The 16,516-nt window shown below is 47.0% G+C and overlaps 1 pseudogene; it reads left to right on the plus strand.

Moving 5' to 3' along the window:
• The first annotated feature begins 6,713 nt into the window (after window positions 1–6,713).
• LOC136660996 (5S ribosomal RNA) lies at window positions 6,714–6,830 on the plus strand (annotated as a pseudogene).
• Window positions 6,831–16,516: the final 9,686 nt, after the last annotated feature.

Here is a 16,516-nt window from a genome sequence, read left to right on the forward strand (position 1 = left end):
CTGTTCTAACTCTCCCAACACTCAATTTTAGCGGATGTCCCCTGGTTCTGGTGTTATGTGAGAGTGTAAAGAGCATCTCCCTATCCACTCTGTCCATCCCCTGCATAATTTTGTATGTCTCAATCATGTCCCCCCTCAGGCATCTCTTTTCTAGGCTGAAGAGGCCCAAACGCCATAGCCTTTCCTCATAAGGAAGGTGCCCCAGCCCAGTAATAATCTTAGTCACTGTCTTTTGTGCCTTTTCCATTTCCACTATGTCTTTTTTGAGATGCGGCAACCAGAACTGGACACAATACTTCAGGTGTGGCCTTACCATAGATTTGTAAAACGGCATTATAATATTAGCCGTTTTGTTCTCAATACCTTTCCTAATGATCCCAAGCATAGAATTGGCCTTCTTCACTGCCGCCGCACATTGGGTCAACACTTTCATCGACCTGTCCACCACCACCCCAAGATCTCTCTTCTGATCTGTCACAGACAGCTCAGAACCCATCAGCCTATATGTGAAGTTTTGATTTTTTGCCCCAATGTGCATGACTTTACACTTACTGACCTTGAAGCGCATCTGCCATTTTGCTGCCCATTCTGCCAGTCTGGAGAGATCCTTCTGGAGCTCCTCACAATCACTTCTGGTCTTTACCACTCGGAAAAGTTTGGTGTCGTCTGCAAACTTAGCCATTTCACTGCTCACCCCTGTCTCCAGGTCATTTATGAAGAGGTTGAAAAGCACCGGTCCCAGGACAGATCCTTGGGGCACACCGCTTCTCACCTCTCTCCATTGTGAAAATTGCCCATTGACACCCACTCTCTGTTTCCTGGTCTTCAGCCAGTTCTCAATCCATGAGGTAATAGTTGAGAAGGTTTTATTTTTCCTAATTAAAAAAGTTTGGGGGATATTGACATCAGAACTAGAGAAGGAAGTGCTGAGCACCCTCCCCCCATGCTTTTGTCCCATTTCAACCATTTCCATGCACTATTTAGCAGCAAATTAAAACACAAAGGGGCATGTTATGCATTTCTAGTCACGCCTATTTTGAACCTAAGCTGTTTGGAAAATTAGTCTCAGACTTAAACTTCCCTCCCATAATGCATCAGATATTGCACTGGCCCAGAGCAGGATGGGGGACGACGACGACATGGCAGCCACCAAAATGAGCTTTGATGCTTCTTTTCAGTTTTAAATCCAGTTTTAAAAGAAAGAACCAAAGGGGGGGGGGATGAAAAACACTTGCTAATCTGCCACACTGAAAAGCGTGTGGTCAGCATGTGGTTGGACTGTGGAACTCCTTGCCACAGCATGTGGTGACGGCATCTGGCCTAGATACCTTTAAAAGGGGATTGGACAAGTTTCTGGAGGAAAAATCCATTACGGGGTACAAGCCATGATGTGTATGTGCCACCTCCTGATTTTAGAAATGGGCTATGTCAGATGCAAGGGAGGGCACCAGAATGCAGGTCTCTTGTTATCTGGTGTGCTCCCTGGGGCATTTGGTGGGCCGCTGTGAGATAAGGAAGCTGGACTAGATGGGCCTCTGGCCTGATCCAGCGGGACTCTTCTTATGTTCTTATGTAAAAGGAAGGTCCCCCTCGCCCTTCCATTAAATTTGTGCAAAATTGGCAAACTGGTAACATCCCTCATTTACAGCTGACACAAAATGGACATAGGATTCAAGCAGCAACCTTATAGACACAAGCAGATCCCACTGAACTCAGTGGGGTTTAGCGCTGGGTGGTCCTGCACAGGTTTGCATTAGAAGCCTGTGGAGTTTGCTTTCTTTTTTCATGTTTTATTTCTGGCTTGCACTTTTAAAGATGCTCAGAGCTTCGTGAACATTTCTGTTAAAAAAGCAGCTTGTAAATATATCATAGGCATGTTGCTGAAATTTCTTGGGTTCTTTTTTGAGCAACCTTTCCCATACTTTTCATCTGACAGGTAAAAGAACCGGCCAATTGATTCTGAGCATAGAACGGAGATGCTGAACAACCACGAAGCAGTGTGCTCATTACAATAACAGCATGGTTTTCTTCAACAGCCAGGCAGGACGTTTGAAATTGGACTCGCAACTAACTGTGTATATTACAGGAATTATGTTACATTTAGGCTGTCACTGTAACTAATGTTTGCGGTCCTTGGACTTGCTGGTAACTTTTGACTTGTTTCCAAGGGTGACTGTAAGGTTGCATTGCAAACAGTAAATGGATGCCCCAGGTAGCTTTGGGGAGGGTGTTACAAATGAAGACAGATCATGCCTTGGACAAAAGCATCTACGCTTTCCCTGTGTAAAAAATGAGCTTGTGCTCAGTGGCGGCCAAATCAGGAGATGCTGCCCTACAGAAGGGATTGTTTACTGGTAAGAAAGAGATGCTGTGGTGGAAGTGAGCTCCGTTTTTGTGGTAAATTGAGCATTTTCCCACCACTGCAGGAATCCAAAAGGAATTGAGAAGTGAGAGGCAGGATGGTAACACGACAGAACTAAAAAGCATGATGACCACAGGTGATGGGCTTGATACTAGAGAAGTGCCTTTCAGCTAGTGGCACTAGTACCAGGTCTGGTTGTCTGCAATTTTGTAGGTCAGCGGGGCCTCAACCTTTTAGCACTGTGAGCCGCTTCATCCTCTGTGGTGGGTCGTGACATGATGTTCTCTGTAGCACCTAAGTGGGATCCCCAATAACCCTCAGGGTTGCACTGGGATGACAACTCACTCCATGGTCCTTTGTGGGCCCCAGAATGTCCTGTGGAAGCAATCAGAAGCAAGATCCAGTTTGCAGAAGCAACCCAGAAGTTGTATCCATAAACTGGAAGCCTGGATGCTTCAGCAGGGCATTCTGAGACACTTGGAGGCCAACAAACTGGGTTGCCAGCCCAGTGTGACCTGGAAGCAGCCTCTGGGAGTTCCCAAGAAGGCATTGCTGCATGACAGGGAACATTATATCATGACCCAGTGCACTTGGGTTGCAACCCACTGCACATTGGGTTGCAATCCTCCCAGTGGGTCACGACCCAGTTTGCGAAATGCTGTCATAGGTGGTATTTGACATGAATGTCATGGTGACCAAGCGTCACACTTTGCATGAACCTGCTAGGAGTGGAAATGGCTGGGGCAGTGGTATACTGTGCAGTTAGCTGGACCTTCAAAAGAGGCATGGTTTGGGGAAGACCAGGAGGCAGCTGCCACTGAAGCAGGGACACCTGTGGGGCAAGTCACTCACTCCTATGCTCAGGTGCCATCTCTGATGGCAGGAGTTTTACCTGCAAAAGTGGTACCCCACAAAAAGTGGGACATGGAAAACTGGTTCTTTCCTGGTTGTAAAACCATTGTATATATTGTGATTTCTCTTGGAATGGGACAGAGCTACCCATTTTCACCAGGAATAGCAAAAAAAAAAATTGTGCATGTATGGCAAGGCTCTCAAGCAGGGTGTAAATAAATCACCCTGCTTCATGTGCAGTAGAGACCTCGGTGGCAACTTGACCCTCATTAAAGGTTGTCCCAAGCCTCTGCAGTTTGCAGTCCTTTGTGTCTGTTCTCCTGTGTGTTCAGGTGGCAACTGCCTGAAATCTGTGCCCTGGAGCCATACAGCGGCGAGGAGGTGCACCAAATGAGGACACCCGGGACCGATAATAAAATGCACACTGGAAGAAGTGGTAGAGCAGTATTTGGAAAGTGTTCGCGTTTGGATCAAGCAAACTAGTTTAGTGCTGCTTTGGGATATTCCAGGCTCATGGGAATTGAAGAGTTCCATCTCACAGCGAAGGATAAATGAGAGCGCTAACCGTCGGTTGAGGCCTGAGTCACATCGAAACCCCTGTGCTTCCAATGAGCTCAGTGGAAACAGTTCCCTTTCCAATGCTGTCACCACACATGATGTGCAAGCAAATTATGTTCACGTGTGACAACTCGGGAGTCTGTGGAGGTCATGGGCAGCCCAATCCTACATAAGTTTCCCCATGCTAACGCAGGGAGGCTGGCATTGCTTCTGCTGCACCCTATGGGGGAATTTTGCAGGCTGGAGTTGTCCTTGAGGTAAAGGGACATTTGTCCCCTTGCCCCAGGTTTTAAGTCCCAGCTGGTGCAATGGACCTGTGCCAGCTATATAGCTGGGGCAAGTACATATTGATCCATGTCCACGGACCAGGCCAGGAAGGGGAATTGAATCCAGTGCATGGTGCTGCCCCCGATCTAGCCACCTTCCCAGGCCTAATCGGCCTACTCCCTGGGGTGAAACTGTGTGTGTTCCCCTTTGGTAGAAGAGTAAAAAGGGAGGGTTCACTTTAAATGAAGAAAAGTAGGAAATCAGCAATATCCAATTAGAAAGGGGAGTGGGTTCCAGCTGTAAGATAAATACTTAGGAATGTAGTTTTTTGCTGTTGCTCTTCTGGATAGTGGGTGGGGAGGATTTAGAAGGAATGGTGGGGTAGAATATGAAAGAACTCACCAGTTAGAGAAGTATAGGGTTTTAATTGTGGCCTAAGCTTGTCTTTTATCAATCATTTTTACATCTCATGTGGTTATACTATATTGACTGTTGAAAGTTGGGGAAGTGTATAGTCATTGGATGATTGTTTGGGCAATTGTGTTTTATCTTGTGAAAGTAAGTTTGCTCTGCCAAGTCAGTCCGTAGTATTAAACTTCTATTTACCCTTTGGATTATTGAGTGATAACCCTCTTAGGGCCCAATCCTATCCAATTTTCCAGTGCTGATGTAACCATGCCAATGGGGTGTGCAGTGCATCCTTTTGTGGGGAGGCAATCACAGAGTCCTCCCCACAAAAGGTATGGGAACATTTGTTCCCTTATCTCAGGGCTACATTATGGCTGCACCGGTGCAGGAAAGTTGGATAGGATTGAGCCCTTAGCTGATAAACTTTATTAAAGGGCTCTGCCCAGGGGGCCTTTTGAAAGATCTGGAGAAGCTTGGGCTGGTGGCATTGGAGATAGTAATTTCCCTCGCATTTGACCATGACACTCCCCCACCCTCTCCCTACTCTCTCCCATCCTTACCCCTCTCCTAAGCTGCACAGTGTTGGATTTACCCACTCAGCAGGTGTAGCACCATGCAATGGCACTAGCAGAAAGGATGGGGCCAAAACGAATGCATCTATTTTGAAAATTCCCATTCCGGTGCTAAAAAGAGTGTCGCCAAAGTGGAACCACCCACAGAGGTGGAGGTTTCTGTATTACTGGGCATGCTTTGAAGAAGCATATAGTAGTCTTGAAAGAAGTCTGTTTTATGTGCAGGGAACAAGTGCAGTAGCCAACAACACAGTTCAGTGAATTGCAGGCAAGGAGGAGGAAGGCAAAATTCAAGCTGTAAAGACTGAGAACTTTTCTTGTGGGGGTAAGAATGCAATAACCAGGAAAGAGAACCCAAAGCATAATTAACATTCACACATCTAAGTCCTAAACAAAGAGTTCAGGAGCTGCAATTTGCAAGAGCACTCAGGGGAAAGAGGAGGGGAAGCAAGCAGTCTGGAACCTGCCTTGGAGGCTGACTGGAACTTTGTTACTCCAAGCCAGGAAGGCCCTAGAATATGGCAGGCTGACAGGTTGAAATTTGCTGCTCCAGCAGGTGTAGCTGGTCATAGGATTTCCCAGCACAAACACACTTACCAGAAATGGTGGAGCGATTGCACTGATGAGCTAAGTCTAGTCAATCCTTCTGGGGCCTCTGGAACCTGAGGTTGCCATCAGCTGAATTCAAAAGGCTGGCCTGGGTCGTGCTCCCCTGGGATTCACCCAGCACCACACACACGTGCAAGCAAATGAGCAAATGTGTTGGGCAACATCCTGCACTCCAGAGATTTTCAGAAGTTAGCAACCATTCAAAGTAAAAATCTCAAAGCAGGCCAGAAGCCCCCAAACGTTTCTGGTTTGCTGGAAGCCTCAGAGAGGCTTCAGCTGGGTCCCAAAGATACATGTGGCTCCACGCCCAGGGCATTTGCCCCATCAAGCAAATGGCAGGTTTGCCACTGGAACCCACTGGTTCAGTGCCTTATCTCAGGCATGCATGCCGCAGAATGATCCTTGTAGATGTCTTCTTGCCATTCTTTAAATATCATAAGAAGATCCTCTAAGAACGATTGATCGACCGGAAGCTTCCTGGCTGAATAGGCCAGTGCATCATTCACTGGGCATAGTAGGGTAGATATAGCCCATCTTGGCCAGATGGAAATTAAGCAGTCAGACTGCATATTGAACACAAGCAAGTCCAGAGCATTCCTCCTTGTTTCCATTTCATGTCTGCAAAGGGAAATGAAGTGGAATAAACATTATCTTACATCCAGATAGAAAAATCCCCCGGCATCTTCTTTTAAGGCAGAGAGCGAGAAACACAGCACTTCAACATGATCAGCCGGATCAACATTTGACTGGGATGCGCATATAGCCCAGATGCTGGGATGCTTTATGTTGCCAAATGCATCCCCCTCCCCCTCCTGCCCACCCCACATCTGTTAGAAGGTCCCTCCAACATTCCTTCTTTGCTGCAGTTAAACCATCTAAAGATTTACCCAGGGAAACTGCGCACAAATAAGAAAGGTTACCATTTGCAAATGCAATGGAATTGGCATCCATTCAAGGATGGAAAGTTCTTTTAGAGGCTGGGAAATGGATGCGACTTCTGATGTGAAGTAGCAAGTCTACTGCCTGATAGGATGCCATATGCTATTTGCCTTCACTTTTAATCTACCTGATTTTTATACATAAAAGACAGCAACTGTTACCCTGCACATGCCCGATCTCGTCTGATCTTGGAAGCTAAGCAGGGTCAGGCCTGGTTAGTACTTGGATGGGAGACCGCCTGGGAATACCTGGTGCTGTAGGCTTATACCATGATCTCGGAAGCTAAGTAGGGTCAGGCCTGGTTAGTACTTGGATGGGAGACCGCCTGGGAATACCTGGTGCTGTAGGCTTATACCATGATCTCGGAAGCTAAGCAGAGTCAGGCCTGGTTAGTACTTGGATGGGAGACCACTTGGGAATACCGGGTGCTGTAGGCTTATACCATGATCTCGGAAGCTAAGCAAGGTCAGGCCTGGTTAGTACTTGGACGGGAGACCGCCTGGGAATACTGGGTGCTGTAGGCTTATACCATAGTCTTTTGAGACTGAAGGTTGCCAACCATCTCCCTATACTGAACACTATCTCCTGATCTTGTCTGATCTCGGAAGCTAAGCAGGGTCAGGCCTGGTTAGTACTTGGATGGGAGACCACCTGGGAATACCGGGCGCTGTAGGCTTATACCATAGTCTTTTGAGACTGAAGGTTCCCAACCAACCAACATACATAAAGCAAAAAAAAAGTGGGCCCGCAGTATTCGCTTGGGATAAATTCCAGGCTGCGGTGTCACCAGGGTTTGAGTCATCTGGTGCAGGAGGCCAGAATGTCACTCCCATGATGGACCTCTTCCCATGCAGTGAGCAGGGCAATGCTGTGAGCGGTGGCCGTGGTGATGCACCATTGCCCTGCCCCACTGGTTTTGTTGGCTATAACTTTTGATAGAATAGAGATATTTCAACATGGTTTGTTTCATTGCATTCTGCATGAAATCGCACATTTAATGATATATAACATGATGGTATTATTCAAAAATATCAAGATATTAAACATTTTGACTGGTAGTGGTGTCAAACCCACCCCCCCCCATATACATCACCTGGTGCTGCCCGCACCCTGTAGCAACACCGTTGATTCCAGGATCCCCCCTCAGATACCAAATTCCATGGATAATGAAATTGGTGATGAGGGGGCTGCAGGGAGCCACAATTTCTAACCTAGGAGCCTTACCTAGCCAGCTGAATGTCACGAGTAGCCTCCTGATCTCCTGAGACGCCTCCCATACCCAACTGGAAGTTACTTCCATTCATGCCAGCAAAGCAGAAGTGCCTTCCAGTTGCATCTAGGAGGCCTTCTGAGGAACAGGGAGGCTGCATGTGGCGACTTTCAGCCGTGTCTTGGAGGTCCTCTGAAGCTGCCCACTGTTGGGCTCAGTCTACGGATGCTGAGTCCACAGACAAGGACCGTCCACTGTATTACAGAGTCCCCATAAGGCTGGAGTGCCTTTTCCTTCCAAGTAATCCAAATTTGGGGTAGTGCTACACCAGTGGTGTTGCTATGGGGGGGTGCATGGGTTGTGGGCTGCAACAGGTAACACACACAGGGGTGTGACACCACTACTGGCCAAGATTTTTTTTAAATCTTGGTATTTTTGAATAATACCATCATGTTATAGATCAATTAATCTGTAATTTCATGCAGAATGTGACAGAGGAAACCATGCTGAAATAGCTCTATTCTATCAAAAGTTATAGCCAAAAAACCAGTGGGGTGGAGCATTGGCGCATCACTATGTCCGCTGCTCAGAGCATTGCCCTGCCCATTGCATGGGGGGAGGTCCATCATGGGGGTGACATGCTGGCATCCCACAGCGGGTGACATAAACCTCAGTGACACTACTGTGCTACACTGCCAAAACTTCTCACTACTCAGGCACACTTACTGGATGTCATAACCTCAAAAGAGGACAAGGCAGCCCAAAATGTAGGACATCCAATGACAAAATAAAAGCGAAAAACACTTTTGGTTTGTTTTTTTTTATTGATTGATTTCATGGGGTTATTTTAAGCACTATTTACTGTTTAAAGTGCTTATTATTAATAATAATATTATTTATTAAATTTAAAACTGTATTGCATATAATTTTTTAATTCCAAGAAGGCTATGTGTTGCCTGCTCACAGGGAAAAGGAGGACATTTAAGTTATTTTCCAGGACATGAAACTAAAAAAGAGGACAAGTACTGGAAAAAGAAAATGTCTGGTCAGTCTGCACTCAGGGAATTCTGGAGCACAACACAATAGTTATGTGACCTGGAGCTTGTTGTGTCTGCTGGATTCCATATCTGAGTTCGGCATTGTGCTGTCAGGATTATTAACTGCTCTTTTTTTATCCACATTTTTAGCAGAAATGCATATGTATAGGGAGTGCATTTGAAAGACAGGGAGCAGAGTATAGATGGTTGTTCCTGCTCTCTTTTATTACATACTGCATGGATTTCCAAAAGTACATCTTTTTTTGAATTTAGCTTCCTGTTTCTGTCATCGCGAGTGGATGGCAAACTTTCTCTAAATCTATATGGACGTCTGCACAGCTGTAACTCCGAGGACTCAGTTGTCGCTCTTTACAAAACCTGTCTCTCTTCTGCCGTCAGACCAACTTTACCCTGCTGAGTCGAATCGGCACTTTCAGAAGTAGCACCACTGGAGAAAACAGTGAGAGGCACCTCTGTGAGCAGGGAGTGAGTCATTTTAGCACAGTGGGAATGAGACAGATTAATAGCAACCAGAGGAGGATCTGGAGAGGAAAGACCGGTGTTGTCTTTTAGGAAGGAAAAGAATAGCACAAAAGGTAAGGTATCTTGCAGATTTAAAAAAAAAAAAAAAATCCTGGTATCCCTTCAAGGATTGAATTGGCTTACATTTTGCATTTTGGTGCATTTCACTGGCAATTTGCCTAGCCCAGGGGTGTCAAACTCTTTTCATACAGAAGGCCAAAGTTAGCATTCAAGATATCTGCTGAGAGCCAGAAGTGACATCAGAAAGTTCAGCAGAAAGTGACATCGTTCAGCAGATGATGACCAGAAATAAGCACATCGTTCTCACTTCAAAACCCATTCGCTGCAAATGACAGAGCGGAAAATGTGCAAATCTTGTTCAAAGTTTCAATACATGAGAAAGCCCAATGCTGGGAGAGCTCAGTTATAATAGGGTCAGATAAATTGCTTCTGGGGGCAGTAATTGGCCTGCAGGCCTTTTGTTTGACACCCCTGGCCTAGGCAATACTAAGCTAGCTGAACCAGTGGTCTGTCTCTATAGAAGGTAGCTTTCTGTATTTTACTTTTCGTATTTATGTTCTGTTCTTCCTTCAAGGAGCCCAGGACAGCCTGCATGGGCTGTCCTGCTCATCACAACAATCCTGTGAGGTAGGATAGAGTGAGATGACATGACTGGCCAAAAGTCACCCAGTAAGCTTCACAGACGCTGCTCATTAAATTTCATGGCCAAGTGAGGTTTAGAACTCTGGATTTTTCTGAGACTCAGTGCAACACTCTAACCACTAGGTCTTGGAGGAGGAGAAGTGGTGAAGGTGGGCAGGCAGATGGACGCAGGTGACCCTCCCAATCCACTACCTGAGGTCACTGCCTCAGTTCCTTGGGCAAGCTGGCTTCAATGGCACCCTATCCAAAGTCAGAAGCCTTTTCCCCCATAATAGGTTTCGGGGTTTTTGGACAGTCAGTGATTCTTATAGAACTGCTAACATCACCACTTCCTTTTGCTGGAAGCAAATGTGGAAGTTCTGGTTTGGGAACCAGAATCCTATTTGTTGCTCTTAAGAACATAAGAACATAAGAACAGCCCCACTGGATCAGGCCATAGGCCCATCTAGTCCAGCTTCCTGTATCTCACAGCGGCCCACCAAATGCCCCAGGGAGCACACCAGATAACAAGAGACCTCGTCCTGGTGCTCTCCCCTACATCTGGCATTCTGACTTAACCCATTCCTAAAATCAGGAGGTTGCGCATACACATCATGGCTTGTACCCCATAATGGATTTTTCCTCCAGAAACTCGTCCAATCCCCTTTTAAAGGCATCTAGGCTAGACGCCAGCACCACATCCTGTGGCAAGGAGTTCCACAGACCGACCACGCGCTGAGTAAAGAAATATTTTCTTTTGTCTGTCCTAACCCGCCCAACACTCAATTTTAGTGGATGTCCCCTGGTTCTGGTATTATGTGAGAGTGTAAAGAGCATCTCCCTATCCACTCTGTCCATCCCCTGCATAATTTTGTATGTCTCAATCATGTCCCCCCTCAAGCGTCTCTTTTCTAGGCTGAAGAGGCCCAAACGCCGTAGCCTTTCCTCATAAGGAAGGTGCCCCAGCCCCGTAATCAGCTTAGTCGCTCTCTTTTGCACCTTCTCCATTTCCACTATGTCTTTTTTGAGATGCGGCGACCAGAACTGGACACAATACTCCAGGTGTGGCCTTACCATCGATTTGTACAACGGCATTATAATATTAGCCGTTTTGTTCTCAATACCCTTCCTAATGATCCCAAGCATAGAATTGGCCTTCTTCACTGCCGCCGCACATTGGGTCGACACTTTCATCGACCTGTCCACCACCACCCCAAGATCTCTCTCCTGATCTGTCACAGACAGCTCAGAACCCATCAGCCTATATCTAAAGTTTTGATTTTTTGCCCCAATGTGCATGACTTTACACTTACTGACATTGAAGCGCATCTGCCATTTTGCTGCCCATTCTGCCAGTCTGGAGAGATCCTTCTGGAGCTCCTCACAATCACTTCTGGTCTTTACCACTCGGAAAAGTTTGGTGTCGTCTGCAAACTTTGCCACTTCACTGCTCAACCCTGTCTCCAGGTCATTTATGAAGAGGTTGAAAAGCACCGGTCCCAGGACAGATCCTTGGGGCACACCGCTTTTCACCTCTCTCCATTGTGAAAATTGCCCATTGACACCCACTCTCTGCTTCCTGGCCTCCAACCAGTTCTCAATCCACGAGAGGACCTGTCCTCTAATTCCCTGACTGTGGAGTTTTTTCAGTAGCCTTTGGTGAGGGACCGTGTCAAATGCCTTCTGAAAGTCCAGATATATAATGTCCACGGGTTCTCCCGCATCCACATGCCTGTTGACCTTTTCAAAGAATTCTATAAGGTTTGTGAGGCAAGACTTACCCTTACAGAAGCCATGCTGACTCTCCCTCAGCAAGGCCTGTTCGTCTATGTGTTTTGAGATCCTATCTTTGATGAGGCATTCCACCATCTTACCCGGTATGGATGTTAGGCTGACCGGCCTATAGTTTCCCGGGTCCCCCCTCTTTCCCTTTTTAAAAATAGGCGTGACATTTGCTATCTTCCAATCTTCTGGTACCGTGGCTGTTTTGAGGGACAAGTTGCATACCTTAGTCAAGAGATCTGCAACTTCATTCTTCAATTCCTTAATAACCCTTGGGTGTATGCCATCAGGGCCCGGTGACTTATTGATCTTTAATTTATCAATGAGGTCTGAAACATCTTCTCTTTTAACCTCTATCTGACTTAACTCCTCGGTCAGGAGGGGCCGTTCGGGCAGCGGTATCTGCCCGAGGTCTTCTGCCGTGAAGACAGATGCAAAGAACTCATTTAATTTCTCTGCCATCTCTAAGTCTCCTTTTATCTCCCCTTTCCCTCCCTCACCATCCAGAGGGCCAACCGCTTCTCTGGCGGGTTTCCTGCTTCTAACATATTTGAAGAAGCTTTTATTATTCCCCTTAATGTTGCTGGCCATGCGTTCCTCATAGTCTCGCTTGGCCTCCCCTATCACCTTCTTACATTTCTTTTGCCACAGTTTATGTTCCTTTTTATTCTCTTCATTAGGGCAAGACTTCCATTTACGGAAGGAAGCTTCCTTGCCCTTCACAGCCTCTCTAACTTGGCTGGTTAGCCATGCGGGCACTCTCCTGGATTTAGTGGAACCCTTCTTTCTTTGCGGTATACACCTCTGCTGGGCCTCTATTACTGTTGTTTTAAGCAGCCTCCATGCACTCTGGAGAGACTGGACTCTTTTTACCCTCCCTTTCAACCTCCTCCTAACCAGCCTCCTCATTTGAGGGAAGTCCGCCCGTCGGAAGTCAAGGGTTTTTGTTAGAGATTTGCCTGGTATTCTTCCCCCAACGTGCACGTCAAAACGGATCGCAGCATGATCACTGTTCCCCAATGGCTCAGTAACGTTTACATCTCTAACCAGGTCCTGCGTACCGCACAAAATTAAATCCAGAGTCACCTGTCCTCTGGTGGGCTCCTTGACTAGCTGATCTAAGCCACAGTCATTTAGCACGTCAAGAAATCCGGTTTCCTTATCGTGACCAGAACACAAATTGACCCAGTCAATATGAGGATAATTGAAGTCCCCCATGATTACAACCCTGTCCCTCCTTGTCACCTCCCTGATCTGTTTCCTCATTTCAAGGTCCCCATCAGATTTCTGGTCTGGAGGACGATAGCACACCCCCAGTATTACATTGCTGCACAAGCCTGGTAATTTAACCCACAGAGATTCTACGGTGGAGTCGGACCCACCTTCAATCTCTACTGTGCTGGATTCTATCCCTTCCTTAACATAAAGGGCCACCCCACCTCCAACACGCCCCTGCCTGTCCCTCCTGTAGAGTTTATAGCCCGGGATTGCGGTATCCCACTGATTCTCCGCATTCCACCAGGTTTCCGTTATGCCCACTATGTCAATATTTTCCCTTGTCACCAGACATTCCAGTTCTCCCACCTTTGCTCGTAGACTTCGGGCATTCGCATAAAAGCATTTATACACGGAATGCCCCAGGATGGGCTGCTTATTCGCTCCTTTGTCCCCGCATCCTCTCATTGTGCCAAACCGTCTATCACATCCCATCACCCTACCTTTCCCAATTTCTTCTCCTACCCTGCCTTTGTCTTGTTGTTCTCTAACCTCCCCATCCTCATCCCATAGGGATGAGGAGTCCCGAACCGGATGCCCCTCGGCTCCTGTCGGCCTTCCCCCAGGGATCAGTTTAAAAGCTGCTCTGCCACCTTTTTAATGTTATGCGCCAGCAGTCTGGTTCCATTCTGGTTCAAATGGAGCCCGTCCCTCTTGTACAGGCCCCGCTTGTCCCAAAACGTTCCCCAGTGCCTAACGAATCTAAACCCCTCCTCCCTACACCACCGTCTCATCCACGCATTGAGACCCCTGATCTCCGCCTGCCTAGCTGGCCCTGCGCGTGGAACAGGTAGCACTTCAGAGAACGCTACCTTTGAGGTCCTGGCTTTCAGCTTCCTGCCTAAAAGCCTAAATTTGGCCTCCAGGACCTCCCAGCTACACTTGCCCACATCGTTGGTGCCGACATGCACCACAGCCGCTACCTCTCCCCCAGCACTGTCTACTAGCCTGTCTAGACGAGAAGTGATGTCCGCAACCTTCGCACCAGGCAGGCAAGTCACCATGCGGTCCTCACATCCGTCGCAAACCCCCCTCTCTATGTTTCTAATAATCGAATCCCCCACTACAAGAAGCCCCCGACCCCCCTCCCGCCGAGGAGTATCCCGAGTGCGCTCGGATACGGGCCCATCCCCTGGAGAAGGGGTCCCCCCTAGGGGATTGTTTCTCTTACTGGATTGAACCCATAGGTAATGCTGCTCTGCAGAGAAGAGTTTCCACACACCTCTGTTACGGGTTACAAGCCATGATGTGTATGTGCAGCCTCCTGATTTTTAGCAATGGGCTATGTCATAATGCCAGATGCAAGGGAGGGCACCAGGATACAGGTCCCTTGTTACCTGGAGTGCTCCCTGGGGCATTTGGTGGGCCAGTGTGAGATACAGGAAGTTGGACTAGGTGGGCCTGTGGCCTGCTTATGCATTTGGAAAGGGAAAGAAAAGACAATATTTCAGGTATTTTAGTAAGATATAGAATTAGCACATTCCTGGCAATCTGCTGTAGACTCCAGTGCATCACATACAACATCCTCTGTGAATCAATACCACCCTGTCATATTTGGGCAGCTGCGTACTGACAGAAAGTGGAATTAGCGCGAGAGAGCAACTCCGGATCTTGCAAGAGAATCTGCCTTTTCTTCTCGGCATCTCTTTCAGATTCCCTATTACGCTTATGTTATTACTGGGGGGAAATTGCTTCCCTTTTCTCAGCCCTTTTGGAATTTCAGACAAATTAATATCCCATCTAATTGAAATGTTAGCTTTCCTCGTGGAGCTGAGATTAAACTCGAAGGCTGTCCAGCTCCTAGCAGTTCCGGCACCAAACAAGCACAAACAGGACTCGCGGTGGGGAGGGTGGAGAGGGAAGCAGGAAGAGCCACACTGAATTAATCAAAAGTGTTCTTGCAAGAACTTTCAGTTCCAAAGGGAGCTATCTGAGATGTGTGCAAAGTAGAAAAGAAAACATAGGAGGATCTCAGGCACGCAAAAGGGTGCCACCTACTGGCTTTTAAAAAATTAAATACAAATTAATGTTTCCAGTCGACGCTGGCCAGATGGAACTCGCACACACACACACACACACACACACACACACACACAGATAGAGAAAAAAAACCAATATCGCTATGCTGATCAATTATACGAAAACGCAGCTTGCATTTTCCAAGCATAGATGGACATTCCTGGACCCTGCTAGAAACCCCCTCCCCGACTTTGTGAATAAACTTCCCCTGTCATAAATGTGAGGTTTCTAGGTGGCATAAGAGTACTCTGACAATATTGATACCCCCTGAGCGAACCCTGCAGTCCCAAGCAACTTATACAGCATCGTCCCCTAAAAAAAAAAATACATACACACTTTATAGTGCCAAATTTAATATGCTTTAATTCACACCTAAGATTCACATATGTACTGCGTATGGCCTGTACGGAAGCAGTTGCTTGACCCAGTTAATTAGTTAGTTAATTAGACCGTGCGTGTGAAATGTTCCCCACTGGCATCTGCACAGAGCTGACATCATTGACTGAGGGGACTGCTATCATCCACCAACATGTGTGCTGGAATGGTACTTTACATCACTACAATTTCTTCCCTTAGATGTTTGAGTGTTTCCACAGTCCTTCTGAGCCTGCAGGGGGTATCCCTGCACCCTCAGCGGAATGACTGTCTATTCAGATTATGTGGGAACCAGGCCATAAAGGATGTGCAGTCCACATTGTCACGCCTGTACCTGTTCTGGTTTATATAAACAATCACAAAGAGAGTTCAGTGCTTGGAACGCCCGAGAGTTGTGTTGGGTGACCAGGTGAAAGTGTGGCTACATTTGGTTGGGGGGGGGGGGAATGCCCTTTATCGATTAGTCAAAGAATCTTGCATTTTACCAGTGCATCTGAAAGCTGCTGGCTGCTATGGAAGGTCCCTTCCTTCCTGAAACCAAGCTAGAAGGGGAAAAGCATTTTTACCTCCTGACATTCCACCCCTGTTACAGCTTTGCTTGTTGTGTAGTGGAAAGCCAGACTCCATTATAAGGCAAGTGTCATGCCTCACATGTTGACAGTGAAGTACAAAATGATTTCAGTTTCAGAGTTTAATTTTACTTCAGGCAGTGCCTCTAACTCCATTTTGCTCTTGCGGCCCAGAATGACTCTGATGGGGGGGCTGCTTGCACGCCGCGGTGAGCTTCCCTGCAAATCTTAGTGCTTTGTACCCCCTCTAGCTACGCCACTGACTTCAGGTAGTTCAACTCAACTCAACAACCTTTAATGGCATAATGAAGATTACTGTGACATACTTAAACATAAATGGCACAAATACAAAACAACAGATAAATAATACACAGAAACCACAGGAAAATGCTCACCCAAATACACCAATCAAGGCTTCCTAAAGGCTTCAGGTAGTTAGTATGGTGCTACACACCACCCAACAGTGATTTCTGCATGCATAACTACATGTTCAGCTTTGCTTCCGGAAATGTTCCCGC

This window comes from Tiliqua scincoides, chromosome 9 (genome assembly GCF_035046505.1).
Source record: "Tiliqua scincoides isolate rTilSci1 chromosome 9, rTilSci1.hap2, whole genome shotgun sequence".
NCBI lineage: Eukaryota > Metazoa > Chordata > Lepidosauria > Squamata > Scincidae > Tiliqua > Tiliqua scincoides.